General features: G+C 33.1%; 1 pseudogene; it reads left to right on the forward strand.

Moving 5' to 3' along the window:
* Positions 1 to 534: 534 nt before the first annotated feature.
* LOC118612048 lies at positions 535 to 977 on the forward strand (annotated as a pseudogene).
* The last annotated feature ends 7923 nt before the right edge of the window (positions 978 to 8900 follow it).

Raw genomic sequence — 8900 nt, forward strand, 5'->3', positions numbered from 1 at the left:
CAAATAATGGTGGTGTTCTACAATATTATATAAAAAGTCTGGAAATAATGTGTTTTGACTTGACATTTCAGGGGTGTGAAATCCTCTCAGCATTGTCATCTATCAGAAAATATAATAAATGGGAAAACATCTCTGATTGTTTACAATCTTTCTACATTCTTCACTGAGAACATTTAGACATATGTTTTTTCATTATACAATGACCAGAGCACCATCAATTTATTGAAATACCTTAAATAACAAAATTTACTTTTCAAAGGAACTCAGTGATTGGCGAGGACCATTTCCAAGGAGTCAGCTTGTACAAGAAGCTTGCCCTTGTTCATTGTCCAGAAGGGCATTCGCGTAGATAACATCCATGATGTCATTAATTCCAAACTTATCTAGAATTAAAATATGATTTCTTGGTCATTTTCTTTACACTACAAGGAAAAATAATTATCTTTAAGAGGCTCTGTGACTTAAAAATCACTTATTTGTAATAAGAGTAATGCATACAAATGATAACATCCTGCCATCTTCCATTAATTTCCCCAAATGACCAACACAAAGGGAAGGAGGAAAAGCACTCACTATATGTTCTCTAGGCTTTTTAGAAAACATGGAGTTATACCTTTGCCCACGTTTGTGTGAATCTACAAGGAAGGCGATATTGTAGACATCAAGGGAATGGGCACTGTTCAAAAAATAATACCCCACAAATGTTACTATGGCAAAACTGGAAGAGTTTACAATGTTATCCAGCGTGCAGTTGGCATTATTGTAAACAAGCAATGGTAAAATTCTTGCCAAATAGCCAAGATCCCTTCCTGAAACATATAAAGGAAAATGATCAAAAAAAGAAGGAAGCCAAAGAGAAATGTACCTGGGTTCAACTGAAGCACCAGACTGCTCTACCCAGGGAGGCACACTTTTTGAGAATGAATGGAAAGGAACCAGAGCTGCTGGAGCCCATTCCCTATGCATTCATGGCATGATAGGTTGAAAATCAAAGAAAATTAAAATTAAAATATAAAATAAAATAAAATAAAGTAAAATAAATAAAATAAAATAAAAATAAAATACTTCTACTTGAGTTAATGTCCCTTCACCCAAAAAAATATTTAAAGAAAACCAACTGTCCTATTTCATTGGGTGATGTCTTTATTATTCAGATTTAGCATTTTTCTCTTGCTGAAAGATGTGAGGTGGTTTACTAAGCAACAAAGTACAGTCTGTTGGTTAGAAAACTACATCTGTTGAATTATAGTTAAGCTCAATAAGTGCTGATCACTCGTCACTGCATCATAAATAACTGTATTTTAAGGATAAGTAACTTGATTTTGAAGCCTGCTGCTTAAAATAGATTGTTTAAAGTCCCCAGTTCTTTATGAGTTAACTTTGCTTCCACCTGTCATGGAACACAACTCAGAAAATAATAGTGTTTGTGATCATTTGGAACTAGAATACCTTTTTCATTTCAACCAGGGGTAGACATTTATGTATAGTAGGTAACATGATGTATGGCATTCTTTGCATGTTATATAATTTACTCAAAAATCTTGAAATAAGTAGTGTTTTAGCCATACTTACATAAAGGAAGCTGAATCACAGTTAACTTGCCAAAGGTTACAGGTTTGCAAAGATTCAAGCCTAGGCAGTCTGGCTCCATAATCAGGTCTCAACCCTATTGTTATCTTGCCTCATATTAGTGGGACCATCGTAAAGCTGCTTTGTATAGTTTGAGCACATTTAGGTTATTCGGCTGCTTCCTGGATAGTTTAACTTGCATGTGGCACACATCTTAAATTCAACATAGTCAAAAGGGAGTTGATCTCATCCCTTCCTAGCTGCCTTCAGTTCTCTGTGATAGCTATAACTTACAGCAGCTGTTTATTTGACATAAAAACCTTGACTGCTCATATTATCTTACCACTAATAAAAAAAAGAGAAAGTATTGGAACTTCAATTAGATATTAACTATTTTTTGACTACCCATAGTATACCATACCATCCAGCTTATCTAAAGGGAAAAACGGGACAATTAAGCTGCATGCAATAGGTGAAACAAAGAATGGGTGAGAAGGAGTTAGCTCTGGACTTATTCTTAGAGGCACACAAACCATTCTATTCTCAGTGAACCATGATGCGTAGACAAAATTTAAATGATTTGTTTACTTTAAAATTGCTAATTATATGTCTGATTTAACTGTCTGAAGAAACAATATATACTGTAAATGTCTTTTATCATAGATTGGTTCTTTGGGCACTCATAAATATGTATGATTTTAAAGTTTCTTCAGGTTTATCTAAGGTAGGACATGGGATACAGGCCTTGGATTATACAGTATAGTGAGAAGAGATTCCTATAAGGCAATAATTATGACTAAAAGCTGAAAATATGGTGCATTAATTTTGAAAAAATGTCATTAAAATATCCCTTTGTGAGGAGGAGAAGCCTTCCGGAATTTAATATTTAGTATTTCCTGGGGTGGAGGGAGGGCAGGGCAGATCACTTTTGTTACAATAACTTAATTTTTAGTCACAATCAGCACACAGTTACCAATTTCATTTAAGTCAGACACAGTTTTATTAGAAATATAAACAATAATTCAACCTGAAATTAATTTCAAATCCAAGTGACTGGTTTATGGTGAAAACAACTGAGTAAACATCTATTCACCCTCCTCATTTCTTGAAACAACAGAGTACACAATACTCTGATTGATGACTGCAGCAGAAATTATATCATCAATAGTCCCTCTGGTTGCAAATTCACTTACTGTAGGAGGTCTGCAGGTTTAGAGATGATTAGTAATTTTTTCATGATGGAATCCTGAATTTCATCATAAATTATGTTAGTTTATATGTGTACTTATTTGAATGACACTATTTTCTAAAGTTCTGTAGGTAGTACTACATTAAGACTCCAGCCCTAAAAATCTGTGTTCAAAATCATGCAAATGTTTCTTTGAGAATATCTTGTCATCTGCATTGTTTTTAATTTAAAGTGAAACATACTACTCTACTACTTTATTATCTGCCAAATATACATATCACTTGTCTTTAAAGCTTGTCTCTGGGCTGAGAGCAACAGATGGATACAATTTGCTACCTCAACTTGCTAAAGTAAAATATTGCTATTGTGTTGCTGATGTTATCATATTTAAGGAAATGGCTTCCAAATGTTTCTTTCTAGTCCTTATTCATGCTTTACTGTGAAGTTCTAACTGTACTAAAATTATTTGAATAGATGGCATCACAAAATTCATATTTATTTGGAATTCACTTTTTTAGCTTAACCGTAGCCACAATATGTACCCAGTACTGTGCTACTTACGTGATTTCAAAAATATATTTTGCACAACACATTACTTTAGTATCAAAAACTCAATTTCATTATATAATATTTTCAATGGCCATCGTAACTGTATTTTCAAAAATTAATACAAATAATCCCACTTTTATAATTCACAGGAATTTATATTATCCATCTTTAATAGATTTAGATTACTGAGTACAACATTTTAATATCTGTGAGCCTTTTTGTATTCTAGTTAATCTCTCTAACCCATTTGATTTCTAATAACCTTTAGCTTCTTTTCCCAAACTGATAAAATTAACCCTATTGTTATTTCCTTTAACATGGTCTTTTTCCTTTAATACTTACTCTTTTAATACAACCCATAATTTAAATCTATATTTTCTCACTTCTTCTAATACAGATGCACTGCGTAATTATATTGTGCCTTCATTGAAACCTCTTATAACAAATCCTGAACCACAAACATAGTCAGGAAAACTAATTGCATACAACTTTTCGTAAACATCTTGCCCAAATTGCTATGTTCTTTGGCACTCTTGTCTATATATTTGATTGACTAAGTGTGAAGCAATCTATCTTATTTATAGATGCTCCAGCGCTTAGTGGTGGTTCATATGTTAATTATATAGCCAATAAATATATCTCAATTTACTTTATTCTCCTGTCTTTTCTGCTTACTTTTGTTAACAGTATTCTGGTATTGCTTGAATAATCATACCTCCTTCCTTCTCACTCTAATTGTTTTGGGTAGGATCGACCCAAACTCTAGGATATATGAATAGACACGTTACCTATCTCTTGCCAATGAGGACACATTATCCTCTTTGTCTAGTGTTCATGTGTAATAAATGTCTCATAGAAAGCCAATGAAAGTCATGCCCAAAATTTTAACTGTTAACTATTAGATGGGGGGTGGGGGAAAGGTATTCATTTTGTTTTATTGTTTTTTTGGTTTTTTTTTTTTGGCTAGGATTTTATTGTTTGTACCCTATAAGTAGTTTCTTATTGATAATGGAATGAACACAAGTGAAATATGTTAGGATTGAAAATAGATCCCCTACACTTTGATTACTATTATTAATGCTGCTATACTTAAAGTAAGGTAAACTTATCTTGTCATTTATGGAAAAAAAATAAATTCTCTTGTATTTCTCCTTTATCTAAGATTTCTATTACTTCCAATCAAAGAGTCCCAACTAATTTATGAAAAACATGTTTAGGTACTTCTTAAGTATGATATCTGAAATAATACAATTATATTCTATAAGCAATTTTTATTCATTGTCATAGTGTCAGTGCACCTAACAAAGCATAACTTGTTAAGTTTGAACAAATAAATAATAGGAGGCTACCATAACAAGGAAAGCACTTACAAAAGTGACACTGAGGTTGGTTGTGTTGGACTACTTTGCTTTGAATAGATACATTGTATGACATTTAAATTATAAAAAGATATTAAGACAATATGCGGTTGGTCGTATTACTTAGTGGTTGACCATGGTGATTGTGAAATAAAAACGTGAAAAGGGTTAAATTTAGAGCACTATGGAAACACAATAGTCTCTGAAAAGCCTTCAAAAATCTCTCCCTGTTGGTATTCCTACCCTTGGATATTCCTCTCCTCTTAAATGAGTGTCAGAGAGTGACCTGTGTCTAACCAATAGATATTGGCACAGTAGATGGGATGTCACCTCAGTGATTATGTAATATATGATGATAATTTATAACTTCATTCTTTTAGTAGACTCTATTTCCTTTGCTGGATTTAATGAAGTGAATACATGGAATCATCCATGCGACAAGATATTGAAGGTGATGTCTGAGCAATAGAGAGGAACTGAGCCCTTCAGTCCAATATTCCACAAGTAACTGAATTCTACCAAAAACCACATGAGCTTGGAAGTGTACCCTTCTCTAGTCAAGCCTCACATAAGACCTTAGCAGTGGCCAATACTTCATTTCAAACCTGTGTGAGACCATGTAACAGAGAACACAGTTTGTGTTAATATTGTTATGCTGCAAAAGATAGCTAATACACATGACTTCAATAATAAGAGCAATGAATTGTTAACTTATGATAGATAAAATTATATACACCTTAAGTATGATACGAGAAAACATATGTGACTCATATTCTGAAATAATTCTCATAAACTAAATTTCTTTTACGTAGAAGTAGACATTGCTTAAATTGTTTACTTGTCTGTTTCTTACTATGTAAGAGGTAAATTTTGTGTTTTACATAATTAACTTATTGATTCTTATTATGTACAGAAATATAAAGTCTGCAGCTAGTGAACTTTCAACTTTAACATAGAAAAATGTCATTGTTTATTTCAAACTTTAACATTTTGTGTGTATTTTTGTACAATCTGGGAAGAAATGATATATAATGGACAAATTAACTGACATAGTTTAAAAGGAATTTAAATTCAATTCATAACACTAAAATCATTAAAAATTATTTGTTATAAATATTTATTTAACACATATTTACTTCTATACAAAATATCTTTTCATCTTTTGTCTTCATTTTTCCAAAACACTTCTTTCTACCAGAATCAAAACGTATCACAAAAATGCAATTTTCTCCAGGCTAGAAGTAAATGAGCCTCTATGATAATGAGCATTAGATGACAAATTTTAACTCTTTTCTACTTTTTGCCAGGCAGGACCCATTTTATTTTGTTTTATGCCCAGGAATGTACCAGTTAAATGATTTTTGCAAATTACATTTTCCCATTGGAGTCACATCTAATTTAAATACAAAATGAGGCAAAAAAAAAAAAAAAATGGAAGTCAAGATCCATAAAATTAGATGGCAGAGTGAATAGAAAGATAACAAAATTCAATAAAATGAACTAAACATAAATTAATAAGGAAGCTTGGTGGATGTAAAGAATTGGATGCTGCTTGTTCTATTTAATAAGGGTAACTACTATGCAATAATACAAGTTTTGCAGAATTGTAGGGTGAAAAGTAAATTCAAAATTTTATATGAATTCCATAAACTTTACATTTGGCAAGCAATGAGGTTTTCTTTTTAAAGCATCATCTGACTTGGTTTGATTTATAGGCTTGACCTATGAGCTGACTGACAGTTTATAAGTCTTACAGTAAACTATCTGAAAAGTGTTTTTTAGTTCTACAATTCTCAGTGTGATATAATGTGATTTACCATTTCCTCTTTTCTTTCCGCCAAGTACAATCAAAATCTATTGATTAATTTCAGAAACCGAGAATTATGGCCAAATGAAGGATTTCTCAAAAGGTATTTTTTTTAAAAAAATCTTCCTCTTACTGTTAATTCATATAACTGTAATTCATTATTTAATAATAAATAGTGCATCATTAACCCTCTTCCAATTAACTTTTAAACACCTGATTCAATACAGTAGCTGTTGAGTGTTGGAAATGAAAGAATTCTACTTTTTAAATTATATTTACTTCTGATATAATTGAGAAAAAAAAACTTTTACAATAAAAGAGGCACTTGAAACAGATAGGGGTCAGTAGTGGAATATACAGCTTTAGTTATAAAGCTTAAAAGTCAAGATATCAACTTGATTCCCACTGTCCAGAAAAGGATTGCTAAGATTGTGATCGGGGAAATAATTATATCTTTAACAGATATGGACCTAGATCATTGCAGAGATAAATGGCTTCATATTTTAAAAATGTCTTCCAGAAAGGCCTTCATCAGAAGCTCTTTCACAAAGACTTGTCTGAATAGGGTTTGATGACAGCAGTGCTAGCTCCTATTTTTCCCCCAAGAGCAATCCTTTAGGCTTTGTTGGCCATTTTAAACAAATCTCACAAATTTTGACTGAAATTTCAAAATTTCCTAAATTAATACTTAAACAGAGTTTAGTGTGTCCATGTGATTTGTGAATGGAGTTCTTATTTTTGGAGAGTGGAATGTAATCTGACAAGGTCCTTGCAAACTGGGAAGACAACCAGGGGTTACTTGGCCTTCACAAATTTCTCCTGAGAACAAGAGAACAAAATAATACAAATATAGCCACAAACAGATCATAAGCTGAAGGGCAGAAACATAGGTAGTCTCTTGAGAAACAGAAGGAGCAGTGTTACTATGCTTTAGAGAAACTGTTTATGACAGCAGCAATTGTATGTTCCTGTATAAAAGCATCTTGCAAAACAAAACAAAACAAAACAAAAACAAAAAATTGGGCCATTGTCCATCCAGTGGGTAGTGGACCTCCTGATCTCTGCTTTTTGTCTTTCTTTTCTCAATCTCCCACCATTCCCACTCAGGTTTATTTTCTAGGGCCGCACTGGATCTGGCAGAATTTACCACTAGCTGGATGTGGCAGGGGGCACCCAAACAGGGACCTGTGAAAGGGAAAACTTGTAAATAAGGTCAAGTGAGGAGACACTCCCTCAGAAAAGTGTGTACAAAAGAATAAAGGAGGGAGAATTCAGAGAATGGCCTGGTAGAATTCAAGAAAACATGTGTGTTAAGTAGATTTAAGACATTAAATAAAGTTAAGGAATTGGCTGTCATAATCAGGGGTAAAACATATGGCAACTAGGGTCAAAAACCGTAATATTTATGTACAGGTGCTTAAAACTATGCTTAGGTCTAAGAGATGTGGTGTGCATACTCGACAGATTCAGAAATTTTTAGATTTCATATAGTGAACTTGCCTTGGTTCCCAGAAGAAAGAACTGTAAATAGTCAGACCTGAGAGGATCAGAGACTCCTGGGAAGAGAAGGTGATGAGTTAATTGCTGCGTTGCAAAGAACTTTGAAGGGGTATGAGGATCCTCATGATCCTCCACCGCCTTCTGCTCCTCCACCACCATTGCATCCTGAGTATGAACAAAAAATAGAGAGAGAGGATCGTAGAGATGAGCAGGGTAGGGATGGAAAGGAATGGACTCTAACTGGCTAAATCAGCACCCCTCGAGAAGTTACAAATACTGATGATGGAATAATATGAGTATATGCATAACCTCTGATTTATATTTGTCTGTGTTATATGTAATATGGTGGTTCAGTTAAGAATTCTAATTATGATGGAAAGGAAAATGTATGTTTTTGGTAACAGAAGATATGAAGTATAGAGATTTATTTGGAAAGAAATTAAAGGAAAGGTGTTTATTTTAAAGTTAGTTATTTCTAAATGAGTGAAAAGAGACAAACTAACTGTAGGAGTAAGGAGAGTGGTTGAAGGTTTGTGAAGAGAAATCCTGAGAGGAAATTTTATGTGATTAAGCTAAACAAAATTGGAAATTTAAATGCTAAAAGTAAACTAATACAAAATTAAAGTTGTGTTTTAATGTTTCTTAGACTATAAGCCTGCCATCAATGTTAGGGAAACATTTTTTGAGTAGAAAACAAATATTCCATGTTTAATCAAAGTAATTTCTGTGTTTTATGTTGCCTCACCTAGTTTCTGAGGCTTTTAGAGAATATACTAACATTAGCCCAAAGTCTGAGGGCCAGATACTCCTAGCTCTACATTTTGTGACTTGATCAATATTCAAAGGAAGCTCCAAAAGTTAAGGCCTAAACCCCAACCCCGCAGGTTTCCTTGGTGCCTGAGGTTTTTAAGGTGTCCAATAATTGGGA

This window comes from Rousettus aegyptiacus, unplaced genomic scaffold (genome assembly GCF_014176215.1).
Source record: "Rousettus aegyptiacus isolate mRouAeg1 unplaced genomic scaffold, mRouAeg1.p scaffold_m13_p_15, whole genome shotgun sequence".
Classification (NCBI taxonomy): Eukaryota; Metazoa; Chordata; class Mammalia; order Chiroptera; family Pteropodidae; genus Rousettus; species Rousettus aegyptiacus.